Below are 18,685 nucleotides of genomic sequence, written 5' to 3' on the forward strand. Positions count from 1 at the left end.
TGCCAACGATATACTTTTTTCTGCTCATAATCCTGTAAATCTCTCTGTAGCTTCTTTATTTTTGCTGTACTGATTTGTTGCTCCCACTTTTCTAAATCCTGGTTTACATTTAAAAGGAACTTATCAAGTTGTTCCCCATTCATTTTAGCTGTTAAATCTTTTTGTAACTGATTGAGTTCATTATCAATCTCGTCTAACATAGATATGTTTTTTAAATTTATTATTTCCATGAAAGACAGAGAACAAATAGAAGAAGCTGCTTCCCATCTTGTCATAAGATCTACATCTTAAGATCAAACGTAGGATACAACTGTACTCTTAAGCCACGAGGTACAATTTTTTGTCTGATATAATTCTCCAAAGAGGCTTTGGTCCACCATACACGAGTTTTTTTATGTACAAGATTTTTATATTTCAACATTAGGTCCTTAAAATCATCATGGGTAAAATTAAAATTAGTGGAAACACTCTGTTTGAAAAGATCTGATGCTTTATCCTGCCAAGCCTTTTCTTTGGCTTTAAAATCCATGTCCAGGGATCAATAACTGTTGTAAAACAGAATATACAATATTATAACAAATGTTCCCAAAAAATTGGATATAACAATATCACTTCTTTAACTCCAGATACAATACTATATTACACAATTCTTCTAGCTAATTATAGCAGAAAGAAACAACGAGTCTTTAGAAAAAAATATACAAATTTTATTAGAGATGTATTAAAAATATACATATTGAACAGAGTTTCCCACTATGCAGGCTAATAAGGGGTTAATCCAAAAATAAACCGTACAGATAGTGTAAAATAGCTGTAGCCATGTATCAGCATACGGGTATCCTAAGATATTTTAATATTAGCATACATATTGTAAATTTTCAACTTTATGAATAGGCTCATTACATAATGAAGGTTTAAAGTGCAAAAAGTGCTTTTATAATGCAAAAAGAACTAATCAGTAGTAAGGGATTACCTAAGCCCACCACCCCATAAAGTATCATACAATCTTCCAGTGCTAGCAAATAAGCAATACAAACTGGATGATGCCATTTAGACCATTGTAAATAAACAATTATGTGCTGCTGCCAGTACTTAAGCCATGGCCCAATTAGTGACACATGTAAATAAACTAAACACTGTACTTACATCTAATATGTAAAGAGTGATTCCCCAAGCCTGCCGCCCCAACGCGCGTTTCACTGCTTCTTCCTCAGGAGGCGTGGCCTATAACGGCCTCGGTGTTAGTATTTATAGGAAATGATGTCAAGAGTGCTAACAAGCAATCAAAGCTAGGTCACATGACGGCGCATGCGCAGATTCAAGGCTGTCATCAATCTGGGACTTCCTCATCGCGCTCATGGAACGCAAGCAACCTGGTGCTGCTTAGCAGCCAAAGTCGCCCGCAATTCCCGTCGAGCGCCTAGAGGAAACCCTGACAGTGCCAATTCTGGGCATGCGCACTAGACCACCTTAAAAACTAACATTAAAGGTGCTTATAGCCTTCTGAAGAAACGGACTGTAAATGCATGAATGTGAATGAATGTGTATAGTGATAGTGAATGTTACAGACAAAATTGATACTTTATGGGCCGCATAAGACAAACTTATATCCCATTCATAAACTAACAGTGAAGACTATTAAAGTGATAAGAATTATATCCCATCAATACATAATGCATTATACTAATGCTAAACAGTTATAAACCAAAACAATTGATATTATAAAGTGATATGAATATACAGTATGAGAAACATACATATGAAAAACAATTTTTTTAACATACAAACACATAAAAATAAATATATATCAAATAATGATATTCTAAGTTATGTGCAAAAATATTATTATTTTACACGAAAAACATGCAAAACAGTGATAAGACAACCAGTCCTTTCTTCTAGACGAGATTTCCCCTTTAGAAGAGGTCCAAATAAGGAAACTCATTCTTCTCTATCTTCAAATTCTGGGGACTCATCCACAAAATCCCATGCACCATAAATGTACTTGGAAAGAAATTACTGTAATAGAAATGCAAATGGTAATAAAAATGAAAAATACAAAATAAAAAATGAATAAAAACACCCCAACTAAAATTACCCATATCCTTTATAAAAAGGACCCAAATCCGTGACTCTCATTCAAACCCCCAGGGACCATTGAACTAAGTCTATAGATCCACCTACTTTCGATTTGCGATAATCTTTTGAACAAATTTCCTCCCCTCATTCCCAATGATACCTGATCAATGGCCATTATCCGGAGACCATTCGTATCCGAATTATGACACTTCTTAAAATGTTGAGGTAGGGTTTTTAATTGCTCTCCCTCTTCAGATTCTTTTGACCTCTCAATATCTCGGATATGTTCTCGTATGCGTATTCACAACTCTCTTGTAGTCATCCCAATATATATTTTGTTACAAGGGCAATTTGCCAAATAAATAACTCCCTTGGAGGAGCAAGTCAAGCACTTTCTAATGGTAAATGTTCTAGTTTGATCCGTATTTTGGAATTCCTTTCCTCTTATAGTGTTAGCACAAGCCTTACATTTCCTGCAAGGAAAAAAGCCCTGGATATCACCCAAAAAACCTTTCTGTTCTTTTTTTGATGAAAAATGACTATGGACTAACAAATCCAATAGATTCCTTGACCTCTTAGCAGTGATGCATGGCTTGCTAGATAACGTCTTATTTAAAATTGGATCAGTTAATAGAATTCCCCAATGACTATGGATGACACGAGAGAGTTGTTTCCACTGCTCATTAAAAGGAGTAATCAACCTGACTGTTTTACAGTCAACATCCCGAACTTCTTTCTTTTTATACAAAAGTTGATTACGCGAAGTATCTTGAGCTCTTTTATAAGCGTACCTTATTTGCCTATGACCATAAGCCCTTTCTCGAAACCTAGAGTATAAGTCCTTGGCCTGTTTCTGAAAGGCTTGTTCTGTAGAGCAAATTCTCTTTGCCCTAAGGTACTGACTTACCGGAATAGACCGAATAGTAGATTTTAAATGTGAAGATTCAGCATGGATGATCGAATTAGTCGCTGTAGATTTACGGTAGATGTCAGTAAGAATTGACCCATCATCCTGTACCGTAATATCTATATCCAAAAAATTAACTTTTCTTCCAAATGTATAAGTTGAATGAATATTTAGATCATTTTTATTCAATGTCGCCATTAACTCATGAAGTTCATCAACAGAACCATCCCAAACAAACATCACATCATCGATGTACCTTATCCAATCACAAATTTTTTCTATGCCGGCAATGGGGAGCTTTGAAAAATTTCCCTCTCCCAAAATCCCAAAAACAAATTGGCGTAGGAGGGGGCAAAAGCTGCCCCCATTGCCGTACCTTGCAATTGGAGGTACACCTGATGATCAAAAGTAAAACAATTATGTGTTAGGATGAATTCTAGAAGATTCAAGATAAATCTCGACATTGAAAAATCCAAATTGCTATTATTAAGAAACCATGCAATAGCCTTTAGACCCTGTGCATGGCGAATAGAGGTGTATAAAGCCTCAACATCCGCCGTGACTAGGATCATATTATCCCCAAGGTTTAGTTGATCTAACCTCCTCAATGCCGCAGTAGTGTCGAGGATATGAGTGGGTAGTGAAATTACAAGAGGTTTTAAATAGTGGTCAATAATTTGACACACCAATTCACTCAAACCCTCATTCCCCGAGACTATAGGGCGACCCGGGGGATCTAACACATTTTTGTGCACCTTGGGGATAAGGTAAAATGTAGGTAACTTAGGTTTCAAATTTTCAATAGTTTCCAATAATTTTTTTGGAATTAGTCCTTCTTCCCAAGCTCCCATCATAATGTCCACTAGTTCTTTTTGATATTGTATAAGTGGGATATACGTTAATTTTTGATAACAATTAGGATCCATGAGCAACTTATGGGCCTGTCGAACATACATATCCCGAGGCCAAATAACTAAATTGCCCCCTTTATCGGCCCTCTTAAATATCACATCGTCCCAATTCTGCATTTCTTTTATAATAGCCCTTTCTTTTTTACAATATGGACTGGGATGAAAATCATTTTTAATTTTTTCAATATCTTTTGTGACCAATTTCACAAAGACATCAACAGATGGACAGGTATTAATACTAGGAAATTTTTTTGGATTTATTGAACAAAAAAGAGGGGAATGAACTCACCGCTTTTGATTCATGGTTGTCCTCAGCCAAAGATTCAAGAATTGCAATAGCCTCTTTCTCCTCCTCTGTTTCCAGCGGTAACCCCATATTATTTTTTTCATGAAATCTCTTCAAAATCAATTTTCTTGCAAAGAGATGAACGTCCTTTATGGCCGTGAATGTGTCTAAAGGTTGTGGAGGAGAAAAGGATAAACCCTTATCCAACAATTCAACCTGTTCATAAGATAACACATGAGAAGATAGATTGATTACCTTAGGGTGATCATTCCTCCTCTTTGAATTCTGCCAAGAAGTACTTCTATCTCTTGCCCCAAACCTAGTTTTCATCCGTTTGGGATTAAAACGTTCAATCTCATATGCTGGGGTAATTGCGCTGGAAACAGAAGACGCAGAAGGTACCGAAGGACTTCGAGATATGGAATGTTTATTTTTACCCGGAATCCTAGTTTGCCAACGATATACTTTTTTCTGCTCATAATCCTGTAAATCTCTCTGTAGCTTCTTTATTTTTGCTGTACTGATTTGTTGCTCCCACTTTTCTAAATCCTGGTTTACATTTAAAAGGAACTTATCAAGTTGTTCCCCATTCATTTTAGCTGTTAAATCTTTTTGTAACTGATTGAGTTCATTATCAATCTCGTCTAACATAGATATGTTTTTTAAATTTATTATTTCCATGAAAGACAGAGAACAAATAGAAGAAGCTGCTTCCCATCTTGTCATAAGATCTACATCTTAAGATCAAACGTAGGATACAACTGTACTCTTAAGCCACGAGGTACAATTTTTTGTCTGATATAATTCTCCAAAGAGGCTTTGGTCCACCATACACGAGTTTTTTTATGTACAAGATTTTTATATTTCAACATTAGGTCCTTAAAATCATCATGGGTAAAATTAAAATTAGTGGAAACACTCTGTTTGAAAAGATCTGATGCTTTATCCTGCCAAGCCTTTTCTTTGGCTTTCAAATCCATGTCCAGGGATCAATAACTGTTGTAAAACAGAATATACAATATTATAACAAATGTTCCCAAAAAATTGGATATAACAATATCACTTCTTTAACTCCAGATACAATACTATATTACACAATTCTTCTAGCTAATTATAGCAGAAAGAAACAACGAGTCTTTAGAAAAAAATATACAAATTTTATTAGAGATGTATTAAAAATATACATATTGAACAGAGTTCCCCACTATGCAGGCTAATAAGGGGTTAATCCAAAAATAAACCGTACAGATAGTGTAAAATAGCTGTAGCCATGTATCAGCATACGGGTATCCTAAGATATTTTAATATTAGCATACATATTGTAAATTTTCAACTTTATGAATAGGCTCATTACATAATGAAGGTTTAAAGTGCAAAAAGTGCTTTTATAATGCAAAAAGAACTAATCAGTAGTAAGGGATTACCTAAGCCCACCACCCCATAAAGTATCATACAATCTTCCAGTGCTAGCAAATAAGCAATACAAACTGGATGATGCCATTTAGACCATTGTAAATAAACAATTATGTGCTGCTGCCAGTACTTAAGCCATGGCCCAATTAGTGACACATGTAAATAAACTAAACACTGTACTTACATCTAATATGTAAAGAGTGATTCCCCAAGCCTGCCGCCCCAACGCGTGTTTCACCGCTTCTTCCTCAGGAGGCGTGGCCTATAACGGCCTCGGTGTTAGTATTTATAGGAAATGATGTCAAGAGTGCTAACAAGCAATCAAAGCTAGGTCACATGACGGCGCATGCGCAGATTCAAGGCTGTCATCAATCTGGGACTTCCTCATCGCGCTCATGGAACGCAAGCAACCTGGTGCTGCTTAGCAACCAAAGTCGCCCGCAATTCCCGTCGAGCGCCTAGAGGAAACCCTGACAGTGCCAGTTCTGGGCATGCGCACTAGACCACCTTAAAAACTAACATTAAAGGTGCTTATAGCCTTCTGAAAAAACGGACTGTAAATGCATGAATGTGAATGAATGTGTATAGTGATAGTGAATGTTACAGACAAAATTGATACTTTATGGGCCGCATAAGACAAACTTATATCCCATTCATAAACTAACAGTGAAGACTATTAAAGTGATAAGAATTATATCCCATCAATACATAATGCATTATACTAATGCTAAACAATTATAAACCAAAACAATTGATATTATAAAGTGATATGAATATATGAGAAACATACATATGAAAAAAAATTTTTTTAACATACAAACACATAAAAATAAATATATATCAAATAATGATATTCTAAGTTATGTGCAAAAATGTTATTATTTTACACGAAAAACATGCAAAACAGTGATAAGACAACCAGTCCTTTCTTCTAGACGAGATTTCCCCTTTAGAAGAGGTCCAAATAAGGAAACTCATTCTTCTCTATCTTCAAATTCTGGGGACTCATCCACAAAATCCCATGCACCATAAATGTACTTCCTATAAATACTAACACCGAGGCCGTTATAGGCCATGCCTCCTGAGGAAGAAGCAGTGAAACGCGCGTTGGGGCGGCAGGCTTGGGGAATCCCTCTTTACATATTAGATGTAAGTACAGTGTTTAGTTTATTTACATGTGTCACTAATTGGGCCATGGCTTAAGTACTGGCAGCAGCACATAATTGTTTATTTACAATGGTCTAAATGGCATCATCCAGTTTGTATTGCTTATTTGCTAGCACTGGAAGATTGTATGATACTTTATGGGGTGGTGGGCTTAGGTAATCCCTTACTACTGATTAGTTCTTTTTGCATTATAAAAGCACTTTTTGCACTTTAAACCTTCATTATGTAATGAGCCTATTCATAAAGTTGAAAATTTACAATATGTATGCTAATATTAAAATATCTTAGGATACCAGTATGCTGATACATGGCTACAGCTATTTTACACTATCTGTACGGTTTATTTTTGGATTAACCCCTTATTAGCCTGCATAGTGGGGAACTCTGTTCAATATGTATATTTTTAATACATCTCTAATAAAATTTATATATTTTTTTCTAAAGACTCGTTGTTTCTTTCTGCTATAATTAGCTAGAAGAATTGTGTAATATGGTCTCCAAGAATCCCTGAGAGGAATAACCTGCAAGGCAGACGGGCGGCGGCTGACTTATATCCAGTCGGCGATCCCAGGCAGCCAGTCATCATGATTCTGCTCAGGTGCCCTGTAATCAGCCTCACTACCTTCCTTCACCAGAAGAGGGATTTCATCAGACCTCACTGGTGAAGGGGAAAACGAACTCACAACACATCTATAATGTTTGTGACCCTCTATATTGTGGATGTGACTCTCTATATTGTGGATGTGACCCTCTATATTGTGGACGTGACCCTCTATAATGTGGATGTGACCCTCTGTATTGTGGCTGTGACCCACTGTAATGTGGATGTAACCGTCTGTAATGGGGTTGTGACCCTCTATAACAGGGGTGGGCAATTAATTTTCCTGAGGGGCCACATGAGAGGCCATGACTGTCATGGAGGGACGAACGAATAGACCAAAATTAATTCTTATCAATATTAATATTGATATTTTATAATTATTATATTATTGATAATTTTATTAATATTAATTGTATCTGAATTATATATTGAGCATAATTAAGAATGCCGACACCCCCCTATATCATTTGAACCCGAGCAAATCCCCTTCAGTATATTGTATGAGCACCCCCAACAGCCCCTTACATGCGGCATGAGACCCACACAGCCTCCCTATATATACAGCATGAGCCCCACACAGCCTCCCTATATACTGCATGAGCCCCACACAGCCTACCCCATATACTGCATGAGCACCACACAGCCTCCCCATATACTGCATGAGCACCACACAGCCTCCCCATATACTGCTTGAGCACCACACAGCCTCCCCATATACTGCATGAGCACCACACAGCCTCCCCATATACTGCATGAGCACCACACAGCCTCCCCATATACTGCATGAGCCCCACACAGCCTCCCTATATACTGCATAAGCCCCACACAGCCTCCCTATATACACTGCATGAGCCCCACACAGCCTCCCCATATACTGCATGAGCCCCACACAGCCTCCCTATATACTGCATGAGTCCCACATAGCCTACCCCATATGCGGCATGAGCCCCACACAGCCTCTCTATATACACCATGTGCAGCAGCAGCAGCAGCACCATATCACCCATTCATGTCACCCGATGTGTGCAGCACCATGTTTTCACCCAACCCAGGTGTGCAGCACCATGTCGTCACCCACCCCAGGTGTGCAGCACCATGTCGTCACCCACCCCAGGTGTGCTGCACCATGTCGTCACCCACCCCAGGTGTGCTGCACCATGTTGTCACCCACCCCAGGTGTGCAGCACCATGTCGTCACCCACCCCAGGTGTGCTGCACCATGTCGTCACCCATCCCAGGTGTGCAGCACCATGTTGTCACCCACCCCAGGTGTGCTGCACCATGTCGTCACCCACCCCAGGTGTGCAGCACCATGTCGTCACCCACCCCAGGTGTGCTGCACCATGTCGTCACCCCCATAGCCTCCCCATGCCCACCCAAATGGCCCATACACATAAGGAAAAAAAACAACACATACTCACCTTGTCCCGTTCCCTGTCACTGTGCTTCTCTCGCTGCCTCCGGTGCGCGGACTCTCCGGAGTAAACAGCTGACGCGATGATGTCATTTCATCTTCTCAGCTGTTTCACACACTGGTGGAGGAAGTGGCCGGAGGCCCCTCCTCCACCAAAGGAGTCAGCAGCACCGCGGAGCACATGGAAACAGCGAGAGGCCAGGCGGGCATCGTGCGGCCCGTGGACCTCTGATTTCCAGCCTCACAGCTGTCTCGTTCCAGATGTGGCCCCCGGGTCGCACTTTGCCCAGGTCTGCTCTATAATGTGGTTGTGACCCTCTATAACAGGGGTGGGCAATTAATTTTCCTGAGGGGCCACATGAGAGGCCATGACTGTCATGGAGGGACGAACGAATAGACCAAAATTAATTCTTATCAATATTAATATTGATATTTTATAATTATTATATTATTGATAATTTTATTAATATTAATTGTATCTGAATTATATATTGAGCATAATTAAGAATGCCGACACCCCCCTATATCATTTGAACCCGAGCAAATCCCCTTCAGTATATTGTATGAGCACCCCCAACAGCCCCTTACATGCGGCATGAGACCCACACAGCCTCCCTATATATACAGCATGAGCCCCACACAGCCTCCCTATATACTGCATGAGCCCCACACAGCCTACCCCATATACTGCATGAGCACCACACAGCCTCCCCATATACTGCATGAGCACCACACAGCCTCCCCATATACTGCTTGAGCACCACACAGCCTCCCCATATACTGCATGAGCACCACACAGCCTCCCCATATACTGCATGAGCACCACACAGCCTCCCCATATACTGCATGAGCCCCACACAGCCTCCCTATATACTGCATAAGCCCCACACAGCCTCCCTATATACACTGCATGAGCCCCACACAGCCTCCCCATATACTGCATGAGCCCCACACAGCCTCCCTATATACTGCATGAGTCCCACATAGCCTACCCCATATGCGGCATGAGCCCCACACAGCCTCTCTATATACACCATGTGCAGCAGCAGCAGCAGCACCATATCACCCATTCATGTCACCCGATGTGTGCAGCACCATGTTTTCACCCAACCCAGGTGTGCAGCACCATGTCGTCACCCACCCCAGGTGTGCAGCACCATGTCGTCACCCACCCCAGGTGTGCTGCACCATGTCGTCACCCACCCCAGGTGTGCTGCACCATGTTGTCACCCACCCCAGGTGTGCTGCACCATGTCGTCACCCACCCCAGGTGTGCAGCACCATGTCGTCACCCACCCCAGGTGTGCTGCACCATGTCGTCACCCCCATAGCCTCCCCATGCCCACCCAAATGGCCCATACACATAAGGAAAAAAAACAACACATACTCACCTTGTCCCGTTCCCTGTCACTGTGCTTCTCTCGCTGCCTCCGGTGCGCGGACTCTCCGGAGTAAACAGCTGACGCGATGATGTCATTTCATCTTCTCAGCTGTTTCACACACTGGTGGAGGAAGTGGCCGGAGGCCCCTCCTCCACCAAAGGAGTCAGCAGCACCGCGGAGCACATGGAAACAGCGAGAGGCCAGGCGGGCATCGTGCGGCCCGTGGACCTCTGATTTCCAGCCTCACAGCTGTCTCGTTCCAGATGTGGCCCCCGGGTCGCACTTTGCCCAGGTCTGCTCTATAATGTGGTTGTGACCCTCTATAACAGGGGTGGGCAATTAATTTTCCTGAGGGGCCACATGAGAGACCATGACTGTCATGGAGGGCCGAACGAATAGACCAAAATTAATTCTTATCAATATTAATATTGATATTTTATAATTTTTATATTATTGATAATTTTATTAATATTAATTGTATCAGAATTATATATTGAGCATAATTAAGAATGCCGACACCCCCCTATATCATTTGAACCCGAGCACAGCCCCTTCATTATATTGTATGAGCCCCCCCAACAGCCCCTTATATGCGGCATGAGACCCACACAGCCTCCCTATATATACAGCATGAGCCCCACACAGCCTCCCTATATACTGCATGAGCCCCACACAGCCTACCCCATATACTGCATGAGCACCACACAGCCTCCCCATATACTGCATGAGCACCACACAGCCTCCCCATATACTGCATGAGCACCACACAGCCTCCCCATATACTGCATGAGCACCACACAGCCTCCCCATATACTGCATGAGCACCACACAGCCTCCCCATATACTGCATGAGCCCCACACAGCCTCCCTATATACTGCATGAGCCCCACACAGCCTCCCTATATACACTGCATGAGCCCCACACAGCCTCCCCATATACTGCATGAGCCCCACACAGCCTCCCTATATACTGCATGAGTCCCACATAGCCTACCCCATATGCGGCATGAGCCCCACACAGCCTCTCTATATACACCATGTGCAGCAGCAGCACCATATCACCCCCTCATGTCACCCAATGTGTGCAGCACCATGTTTTCACCCAACCCATGTGTGCAGCACCATGTCGTCACCCACCCCAGGTGTGCAGCACCATGTCGTCACCCATCCCAGGTGTGCAGCACCATGTCGTCACCCACCCCAGGTGTGCAGCACCATGTCGTCACCCACCCCAGGTGTGCAGCACCATGTCGTCACCCACCCCAGGTGTGCTGCACCATGTCGTCACCCCTATAGCCTCCCCATGCCCACCCAAATGGCCCATACACATAAGGAAAAAAAACAACACATACTCACCTTGTCCCGTTCCCTGTCACTATGCTTCTCTCGCTGCCTCCGGTGCGCGGACTCTCCGGAGTAAACAGCTGGCGCGATGATGTCATTTCATCTTCTCAGCTGTTTCACACTCTGGTGGAGGAAGTGGCCAGAGGCCCCTCCTCCACCAAAGGAGTCAGCAGCACCGCGGAGCACATGGAAACAGCGAGAGGCCAGGCGGGCATCGTGCGGCCCGTGGACCTCTGATTTCCAGCCTCACAGCTGTCTCGTTCCAGATGTGGCCCCCGGGTCGCACTTTGCCCAGGTCTGCTCTATAATGTGGATGTGAGCCTCTGTAATGTGGATGTGACCCTCTGTAATGTGGATGTGACCCGCTGTAATGTGGATTTCAACATCTGGAATATGAATGTGACCCTCTAGGTTACAGTGTGCCACAGGTCAGTCTGAGTCCCACTCCTACTCCAGTCCCTGCTGCCCAGTGCCTGCGCCCTGCGGTAAGTGGTGTCCACGTCCAATATTATCCCTATTTGACAAATGGGTGCTATCCCTGAGGGTGCTTCAATACTGTAGCGCATAGCACACTATAGCTGATTGTAAAGACTATATATACAGTATATACAGCTCTGGCAAAAATCAAGAGACCACTTTAAAATTTTCAGTTTGTCTGATTTTTCTCTTTATATTTTTGAGTTAAATGTAAATTGCTTTTTTTTCTTGAGAATGAGAATTGGTCAAAATTAGAAAAAAAAATGCAGTGCTTGCAGACCTCATATAATGCTAAGAAAACAAGTTCATAATCATTTAGAAACAACAATACTAATGTTTTAACTCAGGAAGAGTTCAGAAATCAATATTTTGTGGAATAACCATGATTGTTAATCACAGCTTTCATGTGTCTTGGCATGCTTTCCACCAGTCTTTCACACTGCTTTTGGGTGACCTTATGCCACTCCTGGTACAAAAATGTAAGCAGTTCTTCTTTGTTTGATGGCTTGTGACTATCTATCTTCCTCTTGATTACATTCCAGAGGTTTTCAATGGGGTTCAGGTCTGGAGAATGGGCTGCCTATGACAGGGATTTGATGTGGTGGTCTCTTAATTTTTTTTTAATAAATATATATATATCACCGCTCTGAAAATATGGGGCTGAGATATCGGCTGGTTGTATCGGCACTACTACAACCACTACCAATAATTTAGTAAAATTATGGTAGCATTACCATGTACTGACGGTGGTGGTGTAGCGTGCCGAGGGTTCAGAGAGCTGGACCTGCAGCAAGGCAGGATTTGTGCTGATATCAGTGTTATGGTATGCTGTGGACCCCTGGCTGACACGCTGATATGAAGCAAATGAAAGAAAGAAATTTGTTAATTGAGCACTTACTTATGTTTTCAGTGGTGATACACTAACAGAGCCTTTTTTCTATTGATAAGTATTTATTGTTCCTCAACCATTTTTATGAAATGGGTTGTTAGAAGGTGCACCTCTGTCACACATGTGCTATATTCAAGTGCTACCTCAGGAAACCCAAACCTTAAGATGGGCCGCGGCCCGCGTCACAGTGGGCCACTGCATTGTGCTTCCCCCAGGCTAAAATTTGCCAGCCAGCCCCTGGGCACCGCCCCAGCCCACCCCTGATAATCGGACTGGGTCAAGACCCCATCTACCTGCGGGACATTTCAGGCCCTGTCAAAAATTGGGAAAAAAATACAGTGACTCAATGAAGGCGTTTTCCATCTTCATAAAACTCCTCTCTCCTGGCTGTAATTTGTTTTAAATAACAAACTGTTCTTTACTCACCCTCCCCAGGTCCAGTGCTGAGCCTCCTCTGCTGCTCACAGTATCTGTTACTGTCTATATGAAATTAAGAAAAACCAGTGCACCATCATCTAAGTTTTGTATGTTCCAGAGCACAGACAGATGTCTTTGCCTTGCCGCAATAGAAGCAGTTAAAAGAAGATCCAGAATTTTCACGGAGTAAAATTCTTCATTGTTAGTGAATCATGTCAGCAAGATAGTGATCGCCCGGCAGGTCTCTGATCGCCCAGACATGGACTGTGCACTTGTAATTATTTTGACATGCTTTTAACCTCACTCTCTTGCTGACAATATCCACTAATAAAAAAGAATTTTACTCCGTGGAGCTGGACCATCTGCAGCGCTGTAGATTTGTAGTAGCGCTTTAGCCAATCAGTGGCTCAGTGTCTCTTAGCAGTGCTCAGCTCAGTTATTGGCTGCAGTGCTGTAGATTTGTAGTAGCGCTGTAGCCAATCAGTGGCTCAGCGTCTCTTAGCAGTTCTGAGCTCTGTTATTGGCTGCAGCGCTGTAGATTTGTTCCCAGTAGCGCTGTAGCCAATCAGTGGCTCATCATCTTTTAGCCGTGCTGAGCTTCGTTATTAGCTGCAGTGCTGTAGATTTGTAGTAGCGCTGTAGCCAATCAGTGGCTTGGCATCTTTTAGCCGTGCTGAGCTTCGTTATTGGCTGCAGTGCTGTAGATTTGTTGTCAGTAGCACTGTTGCCAATCAGTGGCTTGGTGTCTTTTAGCAGTGCTGAGCTTCGTTATTGGCTGCAGTGCTGTAGATTTGTAGTAGCGCTGTAGCCAATCAGTGGCTTGGCGTCTTTTAGCCGTGCTGAGCTTCGTTATTGGCTGCAGTGCTGTAGATTTGTTGTCAGTAGCGCTGTAGCCAAGCAGTGGCTCAACATCTTTTAGCCGTGCTGAGCTTCGTTATTAGCTGCAGTGCTGTAGATTTGTAGTAGCGCTGTAGCCAAGCAGTGGCTCAACATCTTTTAGCCGTGCTGAGCTTCGTTATTGGATGCAGTGCTGTAGATTTGTAGTAGCGCTGTAGCCAATCAGTGGCTTGGCGTCTTTTAGCCGTGCTGAGCTTCATTATTGGCTGCAGCGCTGTAGATTTGTTGATAGTAGCGCTGTAGCCAATCAGTGGCTCGGTGTCTCTTATCAGTTCTGAGCTCTGTTATTGGCTGCAGTGCTGTAGATTTGTTGTCAGTAGCGCTGTAGCCAAGCAGTGGCTCAACATCTTTTAGCTGTGCTGAGCTTCGTTATTAGCTGCAGTGCTGTAGATTTGTAGTAGCGCTGTAGCCAATCAGTGGCTCATCATCTTTTAGCCGTGCTGAGCTTCGTTATTGGCTGCAGCTCTGTAGATCTGTTGATAGTAGCACTGTAGCCAATCAGTGGCTCATTGTCTCTTAGCAATGCTGAGCTCCATTATTGGCTGCAGCGCTGTAGATTTGTAGTAGCATTGTAGCCAATCAGTGGCTCAGCGTCTCTTAGCAATGCTGAGCTCCATTATTGGCTGCAGCGCTGTAGATTTGTTCCCAGTAGCGCTGTAGCCAATCAGTGGCTCAGCGTCTCTTAGCAGTGCTCAGCTCAGTTATTGGCTGCAGCGCTGTAGATTTGTAGTAGTGCTGTAGCCAATCAGTGGCTCAGCGTCTCTTAGCAGTGGCTTAGTTATTAGCTGCAGCGCTGTAGATTTGTTGTCAGCTCTGCAGACAATAACAGACATCGGAGCAGTGGTGGAGACTCAAACTGGGCCCAAGGACAGTGAGTAAAGTGTTTGTTGTTTAGGGACAGGATTGATTTTCCCCAGGAGCTGCACTTTCAGTAAGTCAGCCAGGATAATTTGCATCATCTACTGTGACAGGTACCCATTAACTAATGCTTTTTGTATTATTTCATGCCATTTTCTTCCTTTTACCCAACCAGAAAAGGAAGTTTCCATTAGCAGTAGTTAGCTATACCCTCTTAGAGCGGTTGTCCTGTTTTAAAATACAAGTCTGCAGTCACTCTCTGTGACTACAGACTTAAGAATCCTCACATCGCGCGCACTGCGTACTGTGATGATTCTCCAGTGTCAGCATTGGGAAAGGGGGACACGTGATCGCAAGTATGTGTACTCCTGGCCACATTCCAACCTCGCTCAATACAAGTGTATTGAGTGATGCTGGAAACAATCTAGCCGAAATGTGGTCGGGAGTAAGCATATTGCACACTTGAGTAAGCATATCCAATACTTGAGTAAGCATATCACATGACCGCTGCTCCTGGCGCTGACTCCGGAGAATCCTCATAGCACGCAGTGCACATGCATAGACTGCAGACTTGTAGTTTAAAATCACACAATCTCTTTAAGACATTGTAATACATCCTAAATCCATATTACACACCAGGTTAACAGTTCATAAAAGAAAATATATGAGCCAAAACAGTAGCAATATATTCAGTAGTTTCATGGTTTGATTCTTTTTTTCAAAATACACAAAGAATACTCCAAAGATGAATTATAACAATATATTATTTATAACATAAAATACTACAGTGTCTCTTTTTGCTTATTTTCACCCTCAGTTAGATGAGTCTCACGTTCCACATAACTTTTCCTGACCAAGCTTCTCGCTTCCATTCAGTAGTCTACATTTTGGAAAGAAATTGGTCTTCTCGAACAAAAGATTTGTCAATTTCTTTTACACTGCAGCAACCTGTAAAAAATAGATAGCTTGTTTAAAATGCATGTAATAGTCCCAAAGTTTCATATTCCAGAATAATAACAGATTGCATTAGAATAACTGATGTAAGGACATTTACACAGTGGGTACGGAAAGTATTCAGACCCCTTTAAATTTTTCACTCTTTGTTTCATTCCAGCCACTTGGTAAATTCAAAAAAGTTCATTTTTTTCTCATTAATGTACACTCTGCACCCCATCTTCACTGAAAAAAAACAGCAATGTAGAAATTTTTGCAAATGTATTAAAAAAGAAAAACTGAAATATCATATGGTCATAAGTGTTCAGACCCTTTTCTCAGTATTGAGTAGAAGCACCCTTTTGCACTAGTACAGCCATGAGTCTTCTTGGGAATGATGCAACAAATTTTTCACCCCTGGATTTGGGGATCCTCTGCCATTCTTCCTTGCAGATCCTCTCCAGTTCCGTCAGGTTGGATGGTGAACATTAGTGGACAGCAATTTTCAGGTCTCTCCAGAGATGCTCAATTGGGTTTAAGTCAGGGCTCTGGGTGGGCCAGTCAAGAATGGTCATAGAATTGTTCTGAAGCCACTCCTTTGCTATTTTAGCTGTGTACTTAGAGTCATTATCTTGTTGGAAGTTGAGTCTGAGATCAAGAGCACTCTGGAAGAGATTTTCATCCAGGATATCTCTGTACTTGGCCGCATTCATGTTTCCTTCAATTGCAACCAGTTGTCCTATCCCTGCAGCTGAAAAACACCCCCATATCATGATGTTGCCACCACCATGTTTCACTGTTGAGATTGTATTGGGCAGGAGATGAGCAGTGCCTGGCTTTCTCTACACATACCGCTTAGAATTATCACCAAAAAGTTCTATCTTCGTCTCATCAGACCAGAGAATCTTATTTCTCATAGTATGGAAGTCCTTCATGTGTTTTTTAGCATATTCTATGCTGGCTTTCATATGTCTTGCACTGAGGAGAGGCTTCCGTTGGACCACTCTGCCATAAAGGCCCCACTGGTGGAGGCTGTAGTGATAGTTGACTTTGTGGAACGTTCTCCCATCTCCCTACTGCATCTGTGGAGCTCAGCCACAGTGATTTGGGGGTTCTTCTTTACCTCTCTCACCAAGGCTCTTCTCCCACGATTGCTCAGCTTGGCTGGACAGCCAGGTCTAGGAAGACTTCTGGTGGTCCCAAACTTCTTCCATTTAAGGATTATGGAGGCCACTGTGCTATTAGAAACCTTGAGTACTACAGAAATTTTGTAACCTTGGCCAGATCTGTGCCTTGCCATAATTCTGTCTCTGAGCTCCTTGGCCAGTTCCTTTGACCTCATGATTCCCATTTGGTCTGACAGATATATGCCTTTACAAATCAAGCCCTATCAGTTTAAATAAACACAGCTGGACTCTAATGAAAGAGTAGAATCATCTCAAGGAGGATCACAAGGAAATGGACAGCATGTGACTTAAATCTGAGTGTCTGAGCAAAAGGTCTGAATACTTAACACCATGTGATATTTCAGTTTTTCTTTTTTAATAAATTTGCAAAAACTTCTACATTTCTGGGGGGGTTTTTCAGTCAAGATGGGGTGCAGAGTGTACATCAATGAGAAAAACAATGAACTTTTTTGAATTTACCAAATGGCTGCAATGAAACAAAGAGTGAAAAATTTAAAGGGGTCTGAATACTTTCCGTACCCACTGTACACTGTGCAATACCACCTTTACTGTCTGTATATATACACTGTGCAATACCACTTTTACTGTCTTGTATACTGGAAGTAATTCTCAGAATCTGCACTATTCTGTATATATACACTGTGCAATACCACTTTTACTGTCCTGAATACTGGGTGTAATTCTCAGTATCTGTATTAGGCCAGAGTCATACTACTGTACAATACGGCCGAGTGCTATGCAATAAAACATTGCATAGCACTCGGCCCAGAGTTACTCTATGGGGCAGCTCAGATCAGTGTATTTTTTTTTCTCAGGCATAGTCAGTGTGCATGTAAAATTTCAGAATGCTGCGATTGTACGCATATATCGTCCGAGACTCGCCAGTGCAAGTCAAAGGTTCAAATAAAAAATTGCACAGCAAGTGCTGTCCGATTTTTACACACCGATGTCCTTTGAAAAGCCGTCAATTCATCTGCCGCTTACAGTAAAATCACAGCATGACAGGTTAGAATAGAATACATAGAATACATATATACACATAGAATAGATAGATATAAAGATGTCAGTGACATACAGTGGGGCAAAATAATATTTAGTCAGTCAGCAATAGTGCAAGTTCCACCACTTAAAAAGATGAGAGGCGTCTGTAATTTACATCATAGGTAGACCTCAACTATGGGAGACAAACTGAGAAAAAAAAATCCAGAAAATCACATTGTCTGTTTTTTTTTCATTTTATTTGCATATTATGGTGGAAAATAAGTATTTGGTCAGAAACAAGCAATCAAGATTTCTGGCTCTCACAGACCTGTAACTTCTTCTTTAAGAGTCTCCTCTTTCCTCCACTCATTACCTGTAGTAATGGCACCTGTTTAAACTTGTTATCAGTATAAAAAGACACCTGTGCACACCCTCAAACAGTCTGACTCCAAACTCCACTATAGTGAAGACCAAAGAGCTGTCAAAGGACACCAGAAACAAAATTGTAGCCCTGCACCAGGCTGGGAAGACTGAATCTGCAA

At 42.2% G+C, this 18,685-nt stretch overlaps 1 long non-coding RNA gene across 1 annotated transcript in view; it reads right to left on the reverse strand.

Moving 5' to 3' along the window:
- Positions 1 to 685: 685 nt before the first annotated feature.
- The window catches only part of LOC141057216 (uncharacterized), a 38,680-nt gene continuing 20,680 nt past the window's right edge, over positions 686 to 18,685 (reverse strand). The window contains exons 3-6 of the long non-coding RNA XR_012222010.1: positions 15,854 to 15,990; positions 4,439 to 5,179; positions 4,187 to 4,350; positions 686 to 2,019 (exon numbers count right to left, since the gene is read on the reverse strand). This is a non-coding gene — a long non-coding RNA (uncharacterized lncRNA). The remainder of the gene's footprint in view (positions 2,020 to 4,186; positions 4,351 to 4,438; positions 5,180 to 15,853; positions 15,991 to 18,685) is intronic.

The sequence above is a fragment of the Dendrobates tinctorius genome, unplaced genomic scaffold, assembly GCF_039654945.1.
Source record: "Dendrobates tinctorius isolate UK_male_01 unplaced genomic scaffold, ASM3965494v1 ptg000203l, whole genome shotgun sequence".
In the NCBI taxonomy this organism is placed as follows: domain Eukaryota; kingdom Metazoa; phylum Chordata; class Amphibia; order Anura; family Dendrobatidae; genus Dendrobates; species Dendrobates tinctorius.